The sequence below is a fragment of the Ptychodera flava genome, unplaced genomic scaffold (genome assembly GCF_041260155.1).
Source record: "Ptychodera flava strain L36383 unplaced genomic scaffold, AS_Pfla_20210202 Scaffold_111__1_contigs__length_238570_pilon, whole genome shotgun sequence".
Taxonomy (NCBI): Eukaryota; Metazoa; Hemichordata; class Enteropneusta; family Ptychoderidae; genus Ptychodera; species Ptychodera flava.
In genome coordinates this window covers 75,001-98,796 of record NW_027248293.1, presented here as the reverse complement: position 1 = coordinate 98,796, position 23,796 = coordinate 75,001, and the positions used below count along the sequence as shown (strand labels likewise).

Here is a 23,796-nt window from a genome sequence, read left to right as displayed (position 1 = left end):
AATAATGTAAAAGTTACTGTCATTTTCCAGAATACAATGTACGTACCAAGCTTGCAGGTCAAGTCCAGAGGGTCAAGTATGATATCAAATAGGCCCAGAAGAAAGCTTTTAAATAGCTTTGAAACAAGCAGACTGCCAATCTTGTTAAGCAGTCATCTAGTACAAAGACTTTAAATTTTTTCACATAATGCTATGCTTGGTGTCTGCCTCCATGGTGTACAACATACTGGTACATGATTCAGCGTCACTCATCAGAGGACTGCACTTTCATTGGAAATATTTATGAGTTCACATGGTGGTGTAATCTTACATCCTGTTCAGAAATGATACTTTGGACAAAGCTATTTTTGTCAACATTTTACAGTACTGTCTGTCAATGCACCAATTTTAAAAAATATTCATTGCCACCATTTTAATACTTCAATAGTGTAATGGTCATGCTGCTTGACACTTGAATTACAAGAATCTGTACTAGATATGTTCCAAGTTAAAGGGACAAAGTTGCTCATTTTTGACATTATTTTGCCATTTAAATTTCTTTTGATGGATTATTCCCACTGAAATATGCTCACTCTCTGGTTATTGCAATTCAATTTTCATCTTTAATAAGACACATTAACATGTGAAATTAACTATGTTAAAATTTTTGGTAAATACCTTCCTTGTATGCATATGAGTTGAGCTGTGACAACAAGAGATTGCAAGTTAGCCTATTTCAGTGAGCAGCAGAAAAGCATATATACAACAGAAATTAAAATGACCAAAATTTGGTCAAAAATAAGTGACTTTGTCCCTTTAATGGCCAATATGAAAATGGCTAAATTCCATGTTTGCTGTTTTGTTATTTTTGCCTGTCAGTCACTGTTATTTTAAACAATGGTGTGGACAAGATGTTGGTTTTGTTGTTTACTTTGCAGTTCTGAGTTACATAAATTCATAAGATTTCAGAATTTTTTATTATTATAGCTGCTGTATTTTAGCATGATATGCTCAATATTGATTCAGTTTGTCAGCCTAGCCTGATGACACTTCAATGAGCAGTGGTGTCATTATTTGTGTCCAGTGAAGTCTTAAACTGTTTTTTTTTGTGGTTTGTTCCACATTTACAAGTGTGCTGACAACATGGAAAATTGAGAATTTCATCAAACTTGTGCAGTAAATCAAACAATGAATTAATTTAATCATAGAGTGTTTCCTATGGTGTTCCCCAGAACAATCCGCCCTACCAAAATGGAAATAAGAATACCAGTACTCATTTATCTGGTGATTGGTTTACTAAGTTTAAACAGTGTAAGAGTTAAACAGTATATTAAACCATTATCATAACAATCAAAATGCATATTGTGTAGGCAGAGAAATCAGGGTTTCCCTTTTATTAAAGTACTTATCTATAGCATAGAATTATCCAGATTTTTGTCTACAAGATTAGTTTTACCCATGCTTGTCAAATGTGACTGACACATCATTGAAATTATTCTTAGGTAAGGCTGACATCCATATCTAGACTTGTTCTTGTCACAAGCAGAAGCAAATAAAAAATTTGCTGACATCCCTTGCTGGTGTCCATCTATATTGCCCTGTGTTGTAAATCCCCAACTAAATTTTTGAACGTTGAAGATCCGATCAATTTGTAATATTATATTTTTTGAAACTTTACCAAGTCCTAAAGATTTGGAAAGAGCACGTAGAGATGGTAAAGCAAAAAAATGTACAGCATATATGAATCAATTGACCTGCAAACAGTACTTCCAAAAGAAAATTGGATGTTTTTTTTGGTGACGAAAAACTAAGCGGTTATTGGTGAATTTTCTGTGTGAAGAAATTCCAGACTTTCTGAAGCCCTACCTTGGAGTTGACAAGGAGTTTGTCATTGCAGGGGGTTTTGATTGGCAAAGAAAGACAAAGCAATAATTGTGAGTGGAAATTACCCTTCTCATGAATACCCTGCATATTTTTCAAATCATGAAGAAACTGATACACGTATATGGCGCCATGTCCCTGTTTAAGTAAAAAAGAACATACTCATATACTCGCCAGATACAGATGTTTACCACATCGGATTACCTCTGATGGCATCTGAGCTATCAGACAGAAACATCTTTATACAGCTCAGTGCACGTGCAGGTGATCAGTCATATGTACATTTAAATAAATTAATTAAAGCCTTAGCAAATGATCCAGATCTTGCTTAAATTGATCAAGACATAAGAGCAAAATGTCTCCAAACTCTCTATATCACATCTGGTTGTGACTTTTTTGTCATTTTTGTTGGCTGTGGAAAAGCAGCATTTCAGAAAGAATTTTTCCAATATTCAGAATTTGTTTCTGGTGGAATTGCCACCGCGACCTCAGGCACTCTTGCAGACACAAGAGTGTGGCACCTGGGAGAAAGACCTGTCTCTCTTCTTTAATTGGAACTATTTACTACCAGAAACATCACAGTGAGTTTGAATCACAACATGACAGCCCATATGACCAGTTTAAAGCCATGAAACGAGATGAAACATTTGACACTGAATTGGAATTACATATTCAGTGGCTTGAAAAAATCAGAAATACCATCCAAGTTAGAATTCAGAGGGAGGAGGATCTAATTCCAAACCCAACAGCTTTAAAATACCATTGGCTCAGAACTTGTTTCATCTCTGATTCATGGTCACAGTCAGAAAGGGGCCAGATTGTCTTACGTGGATATGACAACTCTGGCTATGTTGTCAATGGTAACAAGTTATCACCCATATGGGATTCACCAGAAAATTTGTCCCAAGTACAGGAAAGGATGGCATTCTATACCAAAGGGTGTAATGTTAAAAATCTGGGTGCAAAATAAATTTTGCAAATGTACAAAGTCAAATAATGCCTTGGGCCCAGGGTGCAATTGTTTAAATTGTGCCAATACTGGAGATCAGAGTGACAGCTTAATTGATGACATTGTTTTGACAAAACCAACAAAGGGCAAACCACAGAAGCATTGGAAATCAAAGAAATTGATGAGATCAATATCAAATAGATCTTGCTGAAGAAAACATGGTTGAAGTAGTAGAATACACAGATGAAGATGACGAAGAAGAAGATGGAGACAGATCCGATGACTGATGTATATCCTGATCAATTTTCTGTCATTCACAAACCGTTGTCTGTACAATTACTACCATGGATGTACATCCATGTTACTACTAACACCAAGGTGGCTGATCATTAAACAAATGATACACATGTGTATATACATAAAGTTCAACTGCGTTCTCATTGAATTTAAACAATTTTAATTTAGACTGAAAAATGACTGCTTCTAAGCTTAATAAATTCATATGTCTAATAGGTATGTCATCACGTATTCACGCATGGAGCCGATAGTCCGGTACGGTATACCAACACAGCGTGAAACCCACACAGTACATGCTGTACTGCATACACTTCCCTCGGCGATGTTGCCGTGCACAAATGGTATAAAAACGGGTTTCATGTCATAAATTCACTAATACTTCCTACCAAGGAAGTAAATAGCAAAACAAGTATCATTGTGAAGAATGATAGCCTGGTATCTTCAAATAAACAGTCGCTAGAGCAAAATACTCGTCGACAAGTTACTTCCGCATTTGCCCCTACTCAGTGCTGCACGCCAGCATTAAACACTGCGTTGTTTTCGTTGGCAAGGTCAGAAAGCATTCAAACTTCCAATCAGAATGCAGATATACACTATGAATATGTATACAAACTATGAACTCTGCACAAGACGATTTACTTGGGGATAAAACCAAATTTACATACCCGAGTATGTAGCCGAGTTCAGCTGAGGCAGCAGCGAGAGACCATACGCAAAATTCACAAGATAGTTGGATGGTTAGGTGGGGAGCCTCTTTCACAGTTTTACATAAAAATGAGACTCAGTAACGTTTGGTCGCTTTACTTTTGATCAAAAACCTACCAAACCCATCAGACAAGGCCCTACTCTTACGCAGAAAACCAAAGCTCTCAAGCGTCGACTTTCTCTTCCGCGTTTGAGACTCTTTCTTCTCTTTCGCGTTTGAGAGAAACAAATGTCGGCTTTATTCAGCAATGGTCGGCTATTCGTGGGCGTAAATTGCTAGACTACATATAGCCACATCGACACTTCTGAAATGTTATCTCCGGCTTGCAAGACAACAAAAATATCAAAATATTATCATCAAAACCAGAATGTCGGGGCTAGAGAGCGAAACATTGCTGAAAAGTAGCTGGCCAAAATACGGAAGTAGCCGGTCAATTTAGCCGGCATCTGGCTAAAAATGAACACGCTGCAAACAGAGGGGCTTGTTGCGATGGACAAGTAGCCTTTGGCTCTTTGACCAGAAAAATAAGTGAGTGTTCATTGATAATTCAAAGACTGGATCCGTTGACACCAAAGTTTGCTCGTGACTTTCATTGCATTGCATGCACCTTTCCGCAATGCCACTCATTGAGTCTGAACTGAAATTGAAAGAGTACGTTTTAGTAAAAGTCCTGTTTTGTTGTGCTGATTTTCGCTACCGTACTTTCTTTTATAGGGTAATAAACATTCATACAAAGCAAAAATCTTCAGTGTCTCCTTTCGATTGTAGAGAGATATTGTGCGACAGGAAAACTTTAGTTCAAAGGGCAATGATCTTTGTGAATGTACCCTCAACCAGCTTAAATAGCTTTCTGTATGCAAAATCAGCGTACATTAATTAACAGCATTTTATTGAAAGGGATTCTATAGTACCATTGTTTTTGTAAACTCTTCATGCAATTTTATGAACTAAATGATGACCTCAAAGTAACAGCAAGTGCTAGACGGCACTTTTAACGCTGGTCGGAAATCCTGAATGCCGGACAAGGGAGTCATCATCAAGTCAGGGGCCGACTGGCATTGGCCATGCTAAAAGTAGTTCCGGCAGTGCTAATGTTCTGTTTACACTAAAAGGTAATCTGTTCGCATATGTTGACATAGAGATTAATCCTCTGATAACCAACTCGGGTTAGTCGGGTACTTCTAAGTTAATAGAGCGTTCCCCTAATGCTTGGATTGTACCTGCGGATGACCAAACCTCATTAACATATTATTTGCATATGCAAATTTCGGACCCAGATTCGAGAGTGTCTGCATGTGCACCAAAAATTAGTGCACTAGCCTTATTGGTTAGCCTAGAATTAGGTATGTACATAATCTATGAGGTATATGTTAATTTGCAATTGGTGCTTTAACCTTTGAAATATTAACTATCTAGCCCTTTAAAGGTATACAATCACCTGTAATCTAAATATCCCCATGTATGGTCAAAGGGGCATTCCTTGGTATTCAAAATGCCCATGTGAGGGCGCTGTTTTTTAAAAAGTGGCCACCCGCTTAAACTCTGTGGTTGGTTAGATTTTCTCTTTCCATAGTAACTATGGCACAATTGGAACAGGTGACAGTATATCTTTAAGTTACCTAGTAATTCGCATTTTTGTGATATTTAGGGTCATTGACCTTTGACCCCAGTTGACATGTCGGCGAAATGGTTTGATCCCATGCTTCGCACTGTGTACCAAAAATAAGCACTGAACCAACCGCCATGATTGAACCCCTGCACATAACCAATATTACTACGCATACGTCAACCATCAAAGTACAGCTGGAACATAAAAGGCCTGTGACCTACATACTAACTTCAGCACAATGGATATCAAGGAGCACACGGCGCATAAACAAATGCACGTATCACAAACTACTGTCAAATAGTGAAACTAAGCAGGGCATTTGCTTTTAAGTTTCAATTTAGTATCGATGACACGGACTGTGAAACAAATGAAACCATAGACGCAATTGGGTCAATGGTAAAACTAAAACGATCGATGTCAGATTGCTGTGGTAATAGTGAAACAGGTACAGAGTAATGCATTTCCTGTGCATTTGATCGTTAGCAAAACTTCGTCAATTTTAAGATTTTTTGGACATTTTCTTGCCAATACGTTGGTTCGTTTTACAAACACGACATGATCACTTGTTGAACCTGGAAACATCGCACTCAGACTGAACACTGCACGGTGTGTAGCATCAGTGACATTGTGACACCGCGCCGGGCGAGTACTGTCATTGATTCTGCTCGCGATTGAGTCACCTCTCGACACACAAGATCTGTTTGAAAGTTGTTTATCTCTGTGCATCGTGTAATTAATTGTATCAGTTGAATCGCATTTCGAACCAAAAGTGAGTACATCACAGTTACAGTTGCCTAGACCCTTCGCTTACGGCCTCTGTGCCTCCGACCCACTCCCAAAAGTGGACTTTACGTAAGAAGCGCAGCTGAGCACATCATGTACCTACACGAGTAAAGCCCTGCATACGGCCTCCATGCCCTATAACGCTGGGAACACACAGACCTGTATGCAGGGCTAATCGTGTACCCAGGCGAGGTGGTGTGCTTGAAAACAAAACTCAATGCAAGTTTTGGATTAAAATGGGTTGTTTTTGGTGGAGAAAACTGCACGCCGCAACCGAGGTGCTGCCAGCGGTTTGGCACAGCCCTGCCACGCAGAGTTAGCTTTCACCCAACAATGTACCGGTACATAATGTAAGTGTCAGTCGCCAAAGTACCGGTACATTGCTCAATTTCGCGATCACCTCGACAATAACCTGACTGTCTACTGAAGTTAAATATCCCGTCATTTTACTCTGTTTTCACATTTCTATGCACAAGGCTTTGGGCAAGTCTACATATGCATATGGAGGAACAAACGAGATGAAAAAGATCCGCAATTATAGGCCTTGTCGTTGTCAGCTGGTACTGGTAGGCATTTGAAATGCCCATTCTAAAATGTGCTCTGTAGCAGTAAAGAATGGTGTATCTAAGAGCTGCATTGGCCGTCAAGATCTCCATCAAAAACTGACCGTCAAAATGTAACTGAGCAAACTGGATTAGTAATAGGGAATCCCGAAACTGCAATACTGCACTTTTGACTTTCACTTCGTGTGGTTTATTTTTTTACACGCGGATGCTTACAGCGGCCCAGATAGCAGTTTGCAGTGTGGTTACTGATCGCAGGTAAACCTGCCAACTCTGAGGTTAACAGTAACCTCCATAAACCTAAGACCCAAGGTTTTTCTATAAGGTGTACGCAAATGGGATTGAAGTTGTCTATGGTCGGCTACTGCTTGTTTGCAACAATATGAGGTCAAAGATACAAATAATGTCCCTTTAATAAGGTATGTGATAGTTAACCATTAGGTGCTGTTACCTACCAAATATGAACTATCTGGCCCTTTAAGTTATCTGCTAATTCAAATTTGTGTGATATTTAAGGCCAATGACCTTTGACCTCCGTTGACATGGTGGCGAAATGTTTGACACCATGCTTCGCTATGTGTACAAAAAAATAGCACTCTAGCCTTATTTGCTCTAAAAATTGAGGTAATAAAACTGTCACTGCATCATTTTTCCAATATGAATACGATGAGAAAGTAAATTTTTATTTTTTGTGGCCCTTATACAAGGAAGTCTACGGAGAACTGTCTTATACATAGAAGTCTATGGAGAACTATCTTTTACATAGGAGTCTATGGAGAACTGCCCGATAAATGGAAGTCTATGGAGAGTGAAACTAAAGAGTCCTCTAACACGGCCAAATTTAATTCCATTGTGAAACAAATTAATTGACGTGCATCTGTGTGGGGTAGGTAATATCCTTGTGCAAAGTTTGAAAGAAATTGACCAAGGCATGTCTGATATATCTGCGTGAACGGACGGACGCATGGACATTACAACATCTAAAATGAATTAAAGTCTAGACTAAAATTCATTTGTCAATAATAATAGTGGCCATTACTCATGTACAGCTTTCTTAAGAAACTTATGATTGAAGCTTTTGTAAGGTATCAATAGTAGAACAAGAAAATGGAGTTGAGACATGTAAGAAAAATACTGAGAAAATAGCAAAACGTTGGCATTGCTTGGGCTTGAAGACTAATATGCCTTCAAGTCTGCTTCAGGGAGCAGAACAAGAAACTGGTTTATGCTACGTACAGAAAAAAAAATACCGCCAAGGCATGAAGTGTGATGCTCTCATCAACAAAAAAGGTATTATATGAAAGGTATTAACTGTTCAAAATCCCAATAATCCTCACTAGAAACCAAGTCAAAAGTGCTACAATGTTAGCAGAGATTAGGTAGCTTTTGAATTTTAAATTGTTACAGTTGAATCTGAACACCAAAATACCCTGAAACTTGGCTGAGCACTTAGCAATATGCAGCAGAGTTCCCTAAACCAAAGTCTGTTTTACTGCTTCAGAGTTTTAGACAACTCAGCAGGTAGCCCTACTGAGTCAACTGATAAGCGGCTGTTGCTATAAACCATTTACCACTTACACAGTCCAAACACAGTTGAGTATTGAATGATGTATTCTCAAAGTAACCACAAATTATTGTTTTACTCACAGTATTTACTTCCCCCTTCAAAATTCTTCCATTTACATTTGTAATATTGCCAGTCAAAAATGGTTTGACCAACATAAACAGATCAGTTTACTCAGTGGGTTGTTGCTATAAACCATTTACCACTTACACAGTCCAAACACATTTGAGTATTGAATGATGTATTCTCAAAGTAACCACAAATTATTGTTTTACTCACAGTATTTACTTCCCCCTTCAAAATTCTTCCATTTACATTTGTAATATTGCCAGTCAAAAATGGTTTGACCAATAAACAGATCAGTTTACTCAGTGGGGCTGCCTACTGAGTTGTATCAGACTTCCCACACCCACACACTAGACTTTGTTTCGGTAAATGTCTTTAGGTAGCTTTTGAATTTTAAATTGTTACAGTTGAATCTGAACACCAAGGGCAAATGCTGCAAGCCGCGAGTTCAGATAGAACACAATCTTTCAACTTGCTGGTGAAATTTTTTGCATCGAAAGCTGAAGCTTTAGAGTAATTTTAAAGTGTATTTTTTAAAAATAGCGTCATGGACACTGTTCCCACATTTGTTTTGAACATTGTTCACGAGTGTTTGAATTAGAAATGTAAGATGAGAATAGCAAACAAGATCTTGAATGAAAATTCATGAAAATTATGTACATTTGCCATTATGTTATTGTGTAACTTTATAATTTATATAAATTTCACTACAATTTTGACAAATCCTACTGAGATCACCCCTATGGTCCACATTACCAAGTTTTAAATGAATTGGACTTGCACTTTCAGAGAAAAAGACTTTTTACCAAAATCAAGAAAAAACCATTTCACCATAATTTCAGGCAATCTGACTGATATCACACCTAGGAACCTCTATACCTAGTTTCAAATGAACTGGACTTGTGGTTTCAGAGAAAACAATTTTTTGACCAAAAGTGGCAAAAAATTGCCTCAAAAACACAATTATGTAAATTTCACAACAATTTTGACAAATCAGACTGAGATCACCCCTATGAACTGTGATACCACATTTCAAATGAATTGGAATTTGGACTTGCGGTTTCAGAGAAAAAAGGCTTTTTTACCAAAAAACAGGGAAAATTGAGCAAAAATTACAATTATCCAAATTTCAACAACATTTCCTCTTATCTGACTGACATTATCTTTAGATACCTCCATAGCAAGTTTTAAATGAATTGGACTTTTGGCTTGGGGCCTGAGATGAGCAACTGATAAACATTGTTACCATACAGTACTGAACATCACACCAGGCCTACATATACACATTTAATTAACTCTACATGGTGTTTTTATACACATAACTGTTAGTTGTTTAATTACATGATGAAACTCCAGTGAGATAGAAATATTATTTATGTGTCGCTGTAGTTGTCACTACTATTTATACACAACAATGACATAAAATTATACCTTTTAACAAACATGTGTTATTCCAAAAAATTTTGATCTAACAAAATCATGCGAGTTTTTGAAAGATATCACTTTACCTTCATTTCATTGTACTCATTAATTAACACAATCAAATTAAACATTTATACATACCTTAATTCTGAACGGAGTATTGGGATGACAAATTGTAATAACCGGATGATAACTACACTGGATTCAGACAAGGACACATCATCCAATACAGTATCTATACTGTCAACCTGCACAGGAAAGGTTGTGAATAGCCTTCCCGAGAAAAAAGCAAAATCAGTGAGAATGTACTGGCCTAAGTTGGTAGCTGAAAATCTCACGACAATTTTGACAAATCAGACTGAGATCACCCCTATGAACTGTGATACCACATTTCAAATGAATTGGAATTTGGACTTGCGGTTTCAGAGAAAAAAGGCTTTTTTACCAAAAAACAGGGAAAATTGAGCAAAAATTACAATTATCCAAATTTCAACAATATTTCCTCTTATCTGACTGACATTATCTTTAGATACCTCCATAGCAAGTTTTAAATGAATGGGACTTTTGGCTTGGGGCCTGAGATGAGCAACTGATAAACAGTGTGACCATACAGTACTGAACATCACACCAGGCCTACATACACATTTAATTAACCCTACATGGTGTTTTTATACACATAACTGTTAGTTGTTTAATTACATGATGAAACTCCAGTGAGATAGAAATATTATTTATGTGTTGCTGTAGTTGTCACTACTATTTATACACAACAATGACATAAAATTATACCTTTTAACAAACATGTGTTATTCCAAAAAATTTTGATCTAACAAAATCATGTGATTTTTTGAAAGATATCACTTTACCTTCATTTCATTGTACTCATTAATTAACACAATCAAATTAAACATTTATACATACCTTAATTCTGAACGGAGTATTGGGATGACAAATTGTAATAACCGGATGATAACTACACTGGATTCAGACAAGGACACATCATCCATACAGTATCTACACTGTCAACCTGCACAGGAAAGGTTGCGAATAGCCTTCCCTAGTAAAAAGGAAAATCAGTGAGAATGTACTGGCCTAAGTGGGTAGCTGTAAATTTCACACAATTTTGACAAATCAGACTGAGATCACCCCTATGAACTGTGATACCACATTTCAAATGAATTGGAATTTGGACTTGCGGTTTCAGAGAAAAAAGACTTTTTTACCAAAAAAAAGGAAAATTGAGCAAAAATTACAATTATCCAAATTTCAAAAACATTTCCTCTTATCGGACTGACATTATCTTTAGATACCTCCATAGCAAGTTTTAAATGAATGGGACTTTTGGCTTGGGGCCTGAGATGAGCAACTGATAAACAGTGTAACTTGCCAATTTATGCATGAACAAATGGCTCTGACTTCTTGCCTGATGAATGGAACAATACCTATCTCAAAAATCAAGTCTCACTTAAACGATAATGTTGATAAAACAAAATAAATCACTGCATGAGTAAAGCAAATACTGTACTACAATCACTCCAACTATCCTGTACTTTGAATGTACAGTCATGGTCTCTTATCTACACTTATTGACATAACTATAGATCTACATGCACACTACAATCACTCCACTATCCCATATTTTGAATGTGCAGTTATGGTCTCACATCTACACTTATTGAAATAACTATCTACATGCACACTACAATCTACTCAAATATCTAATATTTTGAATGTGCAGTCATGGTCTCTCATCTACACTTATTGACATTACTATCCACATACACACTACAATCTATCGAACTATCTGATATTTTGGATGTACAATCATGGTCCCTCATCTGAACTTATTGACATAACTATCTACATGCACACGACAATCACTCCACTATCCCATATTTTGAATGTACAGTCATGGTCTCTCATCTATACTTATTGAAAAGTATCTACATGCACACTACAATCAATCTAACTAATCAATATTTTGAATGTACAGTCATGGTCTCTCATCTACACTTATTAAATAACTATCTATATGCACACTACAATCTATCGAACTATCTGATATTTTGGATGTACAATCATGGTCCCTCATCTGAACTTATTGACATAACTATCTACATGCACACGACGATCACTCCACTATCCATATTTTGAATGTACAGTCATGGTCTCTCATCTATACTTACTGAAAAGTATCTACATGCACACTACAATCAATCTAACTATCCAGTATTTTGAATGTACAGTCATGGTCTCTCATCTACATTTATTAAATGACTATCTACATGCACACTACAATCATTCCACTATCAGATATTTTGCATGTGCTGATATGCACTCATCTACACTTATTGACATAACTATCTACATACACACTACAATCTATCCAACTATCTAATATTTTGAATGTACAGTCATGGTCCCTTATCTAAACTTATTGACATAACTGTCTACATCACACAACAATCAGACTATCCCATATTTTGAATGTACAGTCATTGTCTCTCATCTACACTTATTAAATAACTATCTACATGCACACTACAATCATTCCACTATCAGATATTCTGCATGTGCTGATATGGTCACTCATCTACACTTATTGAAATAACTATCCACATACACGCTACAATCTCTCCACTATCCCATATTTTGAATGTACAGTCATGGTCTCTCATCTACAATTATTGACAAAACTATATACATACACACTACCGGTACATCACTCCAACGATCCCATATTTTGTATGTACAGTCATGGTCTCTCATCTACACTTATTGACACAACTATCTACATCTACACAACAATCACTCCACTATCCCATATTTTGAATGTACAGTAATGGTCTCTCAACTACACTTATTGACATAACTATCTACATGCACACAACAATCACTCCATAATCCAATATTTTGAATGTGCAGTCATGGTCTCTCCATCTACACTTATTGACATAATTATCCACCTACACACGACAATCACTCCAACTATCCAATAGTTTGAATGTGCAGTCATGGTCCCTCATCTACACTTATTGACATAACTATCCACATACTGGCTACAATCTATCCAACTATCTAATATTTTGAATGTACAGTCACGGTCTCTCATCTAGTAGATCTACACTTATTGACATGACTATCCACAGCACGTTACAATCTATCAAACTATCTGATATTTTGAATGTACAGTCATGGTCCCTTATCTAGACTTATTGAAATAACTGTCTACATGCACACAACAATCACTCCACTATCCCATATTTTGAATGTACAGTCATGGTCTCTCATCTACACTTATTGACATAACTATCTACATGCACACTACAATCACTCCACCATCCCATATTTTGAATGTGCAGTCATGGTCTCTCAACTACACTTATGAGACATAACTATCTACATACACACTATAATCTATCCAACTATCTAATATTTTGAATGTACAGTCATGGTCCCTCATCTACACTTATTGACATAACTGTCTACATGCACACAACAATCACTCCACTATCCCATATTTTGAATGAACAGTCATGGTCTCTCATCTACACTTATTAAGGTAGTTTTCCGCCTTTGCGACGACCTATTTTAAAACGTGAATTTTGCCATCAAGATGTGTACTTTTACCCAAGTATTATATATCACCTGAAAGCTATTTATATGATTTTTTTGTTTTATCGAGAAAATTAGTGTGCGATGAATTTTTTTGAAGATCTTAGTGAAAGTGTAAAGAAAATGGGTGGTCTCACGTAAAAAGTTTAAGTCTGAGCGGAGAGGGGCTATTGTTTAGGTGTTAACGGGCAATTGGTCTTCAGAATACTGGCTACAAATACTGTCTCAGATTTTTGAAAAAGGCCTTAGTTTTTTCACATCGTTGAGTCAAAGTTTATCCACCGATTAGTCTTACAATGCCGCCTAATTAAGCAGCAATAGCTCGACTTTAAAAATCTTCAAAAAAAAACTGAGACACGGTTTTGGAGACAACCTACTTGACAAACGTCTGTGAAAATCTGGTGAACTTCCGTTCACGCGTTCTCGAGTTAAACTCTTTTGAACGTGCTGCAATGTGACAAAATGCCGAACTGAGAAAAAGGCGATTTAGTAAATTGGTTCGGGTTTTTCCTTTTGAATGGCAATAAACAATGTACTCAACCGACAAAACACTAAAACCAGATAGTGAAATCAAAGTGTTCAACTTCAACAGTATATTCACTCATTGAAATCACTGTCAACGGTCGAAATGAGGCTAAAAAGGGTGAACTTGGGAGCGTTTTACTCTTTTTAGAGCGCAATCTACACAGTAGCTGATGAGTAAATAAACTTGGGGAGTGCCAGGGAAGGGATTATGCATAATCTGTTGACTGATTAGTTGTAAGGTTTAAATAGAGTATTAACTGTTCGACCTAACTGTCGGAACTGCTACGGCACCTCGATGCCGTCTACACGAGCGCTTGGACTTATTACCTCCATGACAAGCGTACACTATAGTGTAAGTTTATGGCAGCATTCGATTCGACCTCGGAAATGACTCACGGCTGCGGAATGAAGCGAGCCCGATGAGTGATATAGAGAAAACAATATTGGCTGACAACAAAAATATCTGCGTTTGTATGTGGATGTACATTTGCGGTGTCTGTGATCATGGAGATAAAAAGAACAGCTCCATGCTGTGATCCATTACGGTTAGAGTAACGAGGATTCTAGTGAGCAGCCATTTTTTAGATCTTCACGCGCCTTGAAAACCGATTAACAGTAATCAAACTACGAGCATTTCTGAGACAATAGTTCGTCCTCACTCTGTACAGCATTTCTGTGGGTGAAGACCGTTTCTGGAGTCATTTATGCTAAAATGAGCCAATCGCCTGTCGGCGGCATAAAAGTCAAAGGAGAGAAGTTGAGAAAACATGAACATAGAGAAAAGTACGTCATTTCATCAAGCGCAAGTTGCATGCGATCGACTGCTCGTCAAGCGTCATACGTAGATAAACTCTCTGCTGTTGTTCGTTCCCAACATGAGTACCATCGATTCCAGGCGAATATGATATCAGACCCGTCTTCATTACATGTAAATCTCAGGATTAGGATGGTTTTTTGCACTGTATTCAAGTAGTTAGCCCGTAAGCGTCTCATTCAATGGTTTACCGACCAATGATGACATGTTGATGAAAACTCAGGGCGATTACGTTATTACGTTGTGACGGTCAAATTCATATTGAAATTTGTCTTCGGTCCTGCAGCATTTTGGCTACTGCCATGATAACTGATAGCCCTGCGTACGATGCTGTGTGTCCGCTACAGCTAATAGCCCCGCTCACCACAGCCCTGCAAAGACCCTACGTAGAGTTGGTGACTTCAAATCCATTTTTGGACTTGACGTAAAAAGCCAAATTACTGCCGAAATTCAGCGTTCTTGGGCCCAAGTCGTATCCCTGCCTACCTCAGCTACTCGATCGCTTCCAAAAATGCCAGTCTTTTATTCTTTTTTCGTAAATAACCGTCGATGTCGGCAACTCTCTCGCTAGCCCCCCCTGCGTACGTACGCAGTGTACGCTGTGCATTCCCTGTGTGCGTTCCTGACACACAGCGTACACTGCGTACGTACGCAGGGCTATATGCTAGCGAGAGAGTTGCCGACATCGACGGTATTTACGAAAAAAGAATAAAAGACTGGCATTTTTGGAAGCGATCGAGTAGCTGAGGTAGGCAGGGATACGACTTGGGCCCAAGAACGCTGAATTTCGGCAGTAATTTGGCTTTTTTACGTCAAGTCCAAAAATGGATTTGAAGTCACCAACTCTACGTACGGGTCTTTGCAGGGCTGTGGTGAGCGGGGCTATTAGCTGTAGCGGAACACACAGCATCGTACGCAGGGCTAGATAACTGATAACAATGTTGTCGTGTCCATTCCCATAAAATCATTTGATTCACATTCGTCCGGTGTACGATGAACATTTGTTAGTCGACGTATGTTTTTACCTTGTCAAGGTCGGTAACGAAATGGGACAAGGAAAAACGGGACCGCGGGATTGAAACGACTTCGACATTATCAGTTCACTGCCATTGTGCCAAAACGTCTGCAAACCAAAGCAGCTATTGTTTTGTGGCGTGTGATTTCTGCATCGCTACGTATTTTGCCTTGGGAAAATTTCCTGTCGATGTCTTGAAGCCCATGCAATTTGTTTCCACCTTGTATTTTCTAATCCCAAGCAGTTCAAGTGCCGCGGTTTCTGATATTTCATTTTTATTCATAAATTGTTCAACTCACTCAGTATTCTCATCGAACGGACAATGTCGGGTTTCTAGACCTTTTGGCGCAAAGTCGTTTCGGCCGCACACAAAGACGTTTCGGCACTACCTGGTTGGGGAACTCGTGTCAAATGTTACAAATCAAAAACACTGAGAAGTATAGTGTCAGCATTCACATGCTTTAAATTTTGTGAGAACATGGTGAAAAACCGTGAGGAAAGAGTTTCATATCATTTTCAATAGCAATAGCCGCCGACACTGTCAAAGTTTGAAAAGCGGCGCCTAAACGGCACTGTAAAAGTCATACTGGTCAGAACGCAAAGGTCACGCTTATGAATATGACTGGTCTGTCGGTTACTTATAAGTTTGAAGGGAAAAAAAAATCGTAACGGGGGTGTCGAAATGTCTTGGGGCCAAAAGAAGCCGAAACTTCGGCCGAAAGAGGCCGAATGTTGCTTGAATGTTGAAGATGTGAAGGGTGTCTGTTGCGGTATTCAAGTGTTCCCGCTGTCACTGAGGCCGCCAGTGGAACGTACCAGCCTCTTCAAAGGTGTTTAACATTACGAAACTTATCCACCACTCCTGGTGCTTTTACAAAAGCACAAAAATGTCCCAGATAAAACATTTAGTGTGTGGGCCATTTTTGTAATCTGAAATTGTACCGTCAACAATGTCATAAGTCTGACCTTGTCCGATTGTGTCGATAAATTATGATCTTTTGGGAGCGGCCACCCCTATGAGAAAAACGGTAAGACCCACCTTTCGCCAGGTACACTCTATGGTCTTGACCCACGCAGTGAACGGTAGGTGTTAATGGGATTTTCACAGCGTATGTTGTCTAAGTGCATGTGAATACTGTGACGCTGCTTGCTTAGCGTAATCCCTTGTCAATCAAGACTTAACGGTAGTCTCAAATGCCAAAATGTACACCTGTGCCTCTCGTACATTTTTATTCCAAAATTTCACCCAAAAACAGGAACTTCACGACCAAGATATTCTACACATAAGGAAGATCAATATTATAGGAATACTTTTCAGGGAAAAGAAAAATCGTGTTTTTATCTCAAATTACCAAACAAAGGCGGAAGAAGCTACCTTAAAAAACTATCTCCGCACACACACAATCACTCCACCATCCCATATTTTGAATGTGCAGTCATGGTCTCTCAACTACACTTATGAGACATAACTATCTACATACACACTATAATCTATCCAACTATCTAATATTTTGAATGTACAGTCATGGTCCCTCATCTACACTTATTGACATAACTATCTACATACACAATACAATCTATCAAACTATCTAATATTTTGAAAGTGCAGTCATGGTCCCTTATCTAAACTTATTGACATAACTGTCTACATCACACAACAATCAGACTATCCCATATTTTGAATGTACAGTCATTGTCTCTCATCTACACTTATTAAATAACTATCTACATGCACACTACAATCATTCCACTATCAGATATTTTGCATGTGCTGATATGCACTCATCTACACTTATTGAAATAACTATCCACCTACACACTACAATCTCTCCACTATCCCATATTTTGAATGTACATCATGGTCTCTCAACTACACTTATTGACACAACTATCTACATCTACACAACAATCACTCCACTATCCCATATTTTTGAATGTACAGTCATGGTCTCTCATCTACACTACTGACAAAACTATCTACATGCACACAACAATCACTCCACTATCCAATATTTGAATGTGCAGTCATGGTCTCTCATCTACACTTATTGACCTAACTATCTACATGCACACAACAATCACTCCACTATCCCATATTTTGAATGTACAGTCATGGTCTCTCATCTACACTTATTGACATAACTATCTACATGCACTACGACAATCACTCACTATCCCATATTTTGAATGTGCAGTCATGGTCTCTCAACTACACTTATGAGACATAACTATCTACATACACACTATAATCTATCCAACTATCTAATATTTTGAATGTACAGTCATGGTCCCTCATCTACACTTATTGACATAACTGTCTACATGCACACAACAATCACCCACTATCCAATATTTTGAATGAACAGTCATGGTCTCTCATCTACACTTATTAAATAACTATCTACATGCACACAAAATCACTCACTATCCCACATTTGAATGTACAGTCATGGTCCCTTATCTAAACTTATTGAAATAACTGTCTACATGTACACAACAGTCACTCCATTATCCCATATTTTGAATGTACAGTCATGGTCTCTCATCTACACTTATTGACCTAACTATCTACATGCACACAACAATCACTCCACTATCCCATATTTTGAATGTACAGTCATGGTCTCTCATCTACACTTATTGACCTAACTATCTACATGCACACAACAATCACTCCACTATCCCATATTTTGAATGTACAGTCATGGTCTCTCATCTACACTTATTGACATAACTATCTACATACACACTACAATCTATCCAACTATCTAATATTTTGAAAGTGCAGTCATGGTCCCTTATCTAAACTTATTGACATAACTGTCTAGAATACACAACAATCAGACTATCCCATGTTTTGAATGTACAGTCATGGTCTCTCATCTACACTTATTAAATAACTATCTACATGCACACTACAACTCATTCCACTATCAGATATTTTGCATGTGCTGATATGCACTCATCTACACTTATTGAAATAACTATCCACCTACATACTACAATCTCTCCACTATCCCATATTTTGAATGTACAGTATGGTCTCTCAACTACACTTATTGACACAACTATCTACATGCACACAACAATCACTCCACTATCCCATATTTTGAATGTACAGTAATTGTCTCTCATCTAAACTTATTGACATAACTATCTACATGCACACAACAATCTCTCCACTATCCCATATTTTGAATTTACAGTCATGGTCCTCTAACTACATTATTGACAAAATCCACATGCACACAACAATCACTCCACTATCCATTTTTGAATGTACAGTAATGGTCTCTCATCTACACTATTGACATAACTATTTAACATGCACACAACAATCACTCCACTATCGCATATTCTGAATGTACAGTAATGGTCTCTCCATCTTCACTTATGACATAACTATCAACCTGCACATAACAATCACTCCACTATCCCATATTTTTGAATGTACAGTAATGGTCTCTCATCTACACTTATCGACATAACTATCTACATGCACGCAACAATCACTCCACTATCACATATTTTGAATGTACAGTCATGGTCTCTCATCTACACTTATTGACATAACTATCTACATGCACACTACAATCACTCCACTATCCCATATTTTGAATGTGCAGTCATGGTCTCTCATATATGCACTTATTGACACAACTATCTAAATGAACACTACAATCTCTCCAGCTGTCCTGTATTTTGAATTTGCAGTCATGGTTATAGGATATCAACTCAAGCCTACACAAATCTGACCATCTGTAAAATGTTTATTGTGTGAGTAAAGATGTGTGTATCCACATAGGACATCACACATGGCCTACACAATATTATTATTTCTAGATACATGTTACTGTGTAATCAAGATGTGTGTCCACATTGGACATCACACCTGGCCTACACAATATCTAATTTATCTGTACATGTTTACTGTGAGTCAAGATGTGTGGCCACATAGGACATCACACCAGACCTACGCAACATCTAATTAATCTCTACATGTTTAATGTGATGATCAAGATGTGTGGCCACACTGGACATCACACCTGCCTACACAATATTATTAATTATCTGACATGTTACTGTGTAATCAAGATGTGTGTCTACATGGACATCACACCTGGCCTACACAATATTAATTTAATCTATACATGTTTAATGTGGAGGTCAAGATGTGTAGCCACATAGGACATCACACCAGACCTACGCAACATTAATTAATCTTACATGTTTACTGTGAGGGTCAAGATGTGTGTCCACATTGGACATCACACCAAGCCTACACAACATTATTAATTATCTTTCATGTTACTGGTAATCAAGATGTGTGTCCACATTGGACATCACACCTGGCCTACGCAAATCTAATTTAATCTCTACATGTTTAATGTGGGGGGTCAAGATGTGTACCGGTACATGTTTACTGTGTGGGTCAAAATGTGTGTCCACATAGGACATCACACCAGGCCTACACAAATCTCATTATCTCTATATGCTGTGTAAGTCAAGATGTGTGTGACCATACAGTACTGAACATCACACCAGGCCTACATACACATTCAATTAACCCTAAACCCTACATGGTGTTTTTGTACACATAACTGTTAGTTGTTTAATTATATGAGGAAACTCCGGTGAGATAGAAATATTATTTATGTGTCGCTGTAGTTGTCACTACTATTTATACACAACAATGACATAAAATTATACCTTTTAACAGACATGTGTTATTCCAAAAAATTTTGATCTAACAAAATCATGCGAGTTTTTGAAAGATATCACTTTACCTTCATTTCATTGTACTCATTAATTAACACAATCAAATTAAACATTTATACATACCTTAATTCTAATTCTGAACGGAGTATTGGGATGACAAATTGTAATAACCGGATGATAACTACACTGGATTCAGACAAGGAGACATCATCCAATACAGTGTCTACACTGTCAACCTGCACAGGAAGGTTGCGAATAGCCTTCCCAAGAAAAAAGCAAAATCAGTGAGAAAGTACTGGCCTAAGTGGGTAGCTGAATTAGCGTGGTTGGAAAAACAGAAACTGAATAGACTACAACATACACAGAATTATTCAAATTCACAACACATGTAATTCTATCAGATGTGAGATTGTCCAAATGAAGTTTCTGGTGACTGTAATTATCTCAGTAAACAAGATGAAATAATGGAAAATTTCAATTGGAATGTTTACATTAAGTTCTATTCTCTACAGAACCTCTCCCCATCCATATCGGGGAGATATCTCAGATAAATATACAGCATTCATCACAACAATACTTCTCTATTAAACTTTGTACATTATTGGAGCCCTGGATGATATCATTCTATTCAGATTCTTCCAAAAAGTCTAGTGTGGTGCTTACATTTTGTCAGAGAATCTCAAGGAAACAACTATAACCCCTTGTTTCTGTACCCAGAAAACTGCACATTGGTGGACGGTCAGACACAGTGCTACTTTTTTGGCAAAAGAAACTCCTTTAAGCCATGAAACAGATTTACAGCCACAGTAGCTGTAACTTTTGGTGATTTTCAGCATTTTTGTTCTGTATACCGGTATTTACTGAACTAGTTTATTGTTAAACGTATAAATCATGTAGAAATGTCCACTATATAGCTTATCAGCACAGCTCATATGTGTATAATGAACATTGTTATTGATAAATAAATTTTAGTCCGGACTAAAATTAAAATGTAAACAGTAACAATGCATTCTACACACATACACTTTGAATTCACAAGCTGAACACTGTGTATTTGTATATCTTTTGTTTGCATTGAGCGTCCGCTTAATACACATTACGGTTAATAGGACCTGTCTTTAGTTTTTTTCTTTTGGCATTTGGTCATTGAACTGTCACAAGGTCTTCAGTGTTTTTACCTGCAAGATAATGGTTTAGACCTGTGACATGCTCAATGGAGCCATTTTTCCCATGATTCAATTTTACAGGACGTTTAAGAAGCCAGCAAAAGCATTCGTTTTTTATGATTTTACGGAAACCCTATGATTTAAAGTTGGTGGAAATGACTGTATTGGGTAACAGCCTCCCCTAGAGGACATTTAAAAAATACTGCCAATAAGACGGTGTCACTCCCATATGATCAGAGTTGTTGTATAATAACTGTGGCACTGGGTCACATAGCCCATGGTGAACTGCATTAAAAATCAGTCAATAGGATTCAGAGATGTTTGCTCAAAAATGGGAGAAAATGACCCAAAAATACAATCACACAAATTTACTTCAATTTGAAACAAAGCATATCTAAAACAAGGAGTTTTGAGTATTTACATTTCTTGATGGATTTCACAGAAATATTCTTCCAAAAATAAACTTCCAGTTTGAAGGAGCCACGCTGGCCCAGGAGGCACCCTCTTTGTCCAATGTAAACGTCCCCCTATTTTCTGGCTCATGAATATTAATTAGGCCACAATGGCGCGCTCACTTGTCGTGCAGCGGAAGCAAAAACGACTCCGATTGTTGTGAGTGTTTATAATTATTGAAGCCAGGTATGTATATTTACATTGATACTTCAAAGAGTTTGTTAACTACATGTACTTTCCCTTGACAAATCTGGCAATATTCGATTCGGCAGGTTGCCAAATGTCACTATTTCTCACTGCTATTGCCGGTTACCAGGCAAGCGCTAACTTCATAGCAACAACCACCTTCCCAAGAAAATCGTATCAAATTGATAGTTTTATGCCATGATTCAAAATTTTAAAATCATACGATTGTTGTTTGATAATTTCTGAGCCTTACAACTATAATTTCAATCACTATTGATAACTTTTGTTGAAATCAAGTCAGGCTGAAATTGCCGTATTCGCCGTGCAGTCAATGAATATTGCTACTCCATTGACGGCTATGGCAGATTACACATCGATTTCACCAACTGTAGAAAAGATGGTTGTTTTTATAACGCGAGTGCCGAAATTCAAAATTCTGAAACCAACAGTTGTTTTTAAATTCCCAAATGAACTGAAGGACACTAAAATTTCGCCATTATATAGAGAAATAAAAAAACTGAACCTGAAAGAATTTTCATATCTTGATTACTGCGCTCGCGTCAAAATGGCCACGCGTATATGCGCTTACGGACCTGCATGCATACGCGTGTCGCCGTGTGTCCCTTGGGAAATATACTATGTTAATGGCAGCGATTATGAATAATGACATACCGGTATGTGCAGGGACTCTTTTTCCCGGCAAACACCTCGCATTTGATCGATGAACTGTGTGAAACATGCAGTTATTTTGAGTTTGAGTTCAGCCTGTCAGTGCGGGGTAGTATCCCTCTTTGACCAACGGCAATATGAAAAACTTCAGCTCCATTAGTTATTACAGGTTGACGGTCACCTATATAAAGGTTTAAATATAACTGACGATTCTATTATATAGTAGCAACCTTGGTTATTTACAACTTAGAGATGAAAGTTTAATACTTCATATCGCTTCATGAAACATAAAGCATGTTATTTTTTCCTTGTATGTATGTATGTATGTATGTATGTATGTATGTATGTATGTATGTATGTATGTATGTATGTTAGCTGTGCATGGCAGGGTTGTGTGTTACCAGCATTATACGACCTCCGACCACAGGCTATGGTGGGAGGCCACATAACGCCGGTAACACACAGCCCTGCCATGCAGAGCTACTATGTATGTACCAGGGGTATGTATGTATGTATGTATGTATGTATGTATGTATGTATGTATGTATCTATGTATCTATGTATGTATGTATATTAGCTGTGCATGGCAGGGCTGTGTGTTACAGGCGTTATACGGCCTCCCACCACAGGCTGTGGTGGGAGGCCACATAACGCCGGTAACACACAGCCCTACCATGCACAACTAAATGTATGTATGTATGTATGTATGTATGTATGTATGTATGTATGTATGTATGTATGTATGTATGTATGTATGTATGTCATGTATGTATGTATGTATGTTAGCTGTGATGTGCAGGGCTGTTTGTTCCCCT

The 23,796-nt window shown here is 37.7% G+C and overlaps 1 long non-coding RNA gene across 1 annotated transcript in view; it reads right to left on the bottom strand.

Moving 5' to 3' along the window:
* Window positions 1–10,746: 10,746 nt before the first annotated feature.
* The window catches only part of LOC139126635 (uncharacterized), a 24,679-nt gene continuing 11,629 nt past the window's right edge, over window positions 10,747–23,796 (bottom strand). The window contains exons 2-3 of the long non-coding RNA XR_011550664.1: window positions 20,631–20,767; window positions 10,747–10,871 (exon numbers count right to left, since the gene is read on the bottom strand). This is a non-coding gene — a long non-coding RNA (uncharacterized lncRNA). The remainder of the gene's footprint in view (window positions 10,872–20,630; window positions 20,768–23,796) is intronic.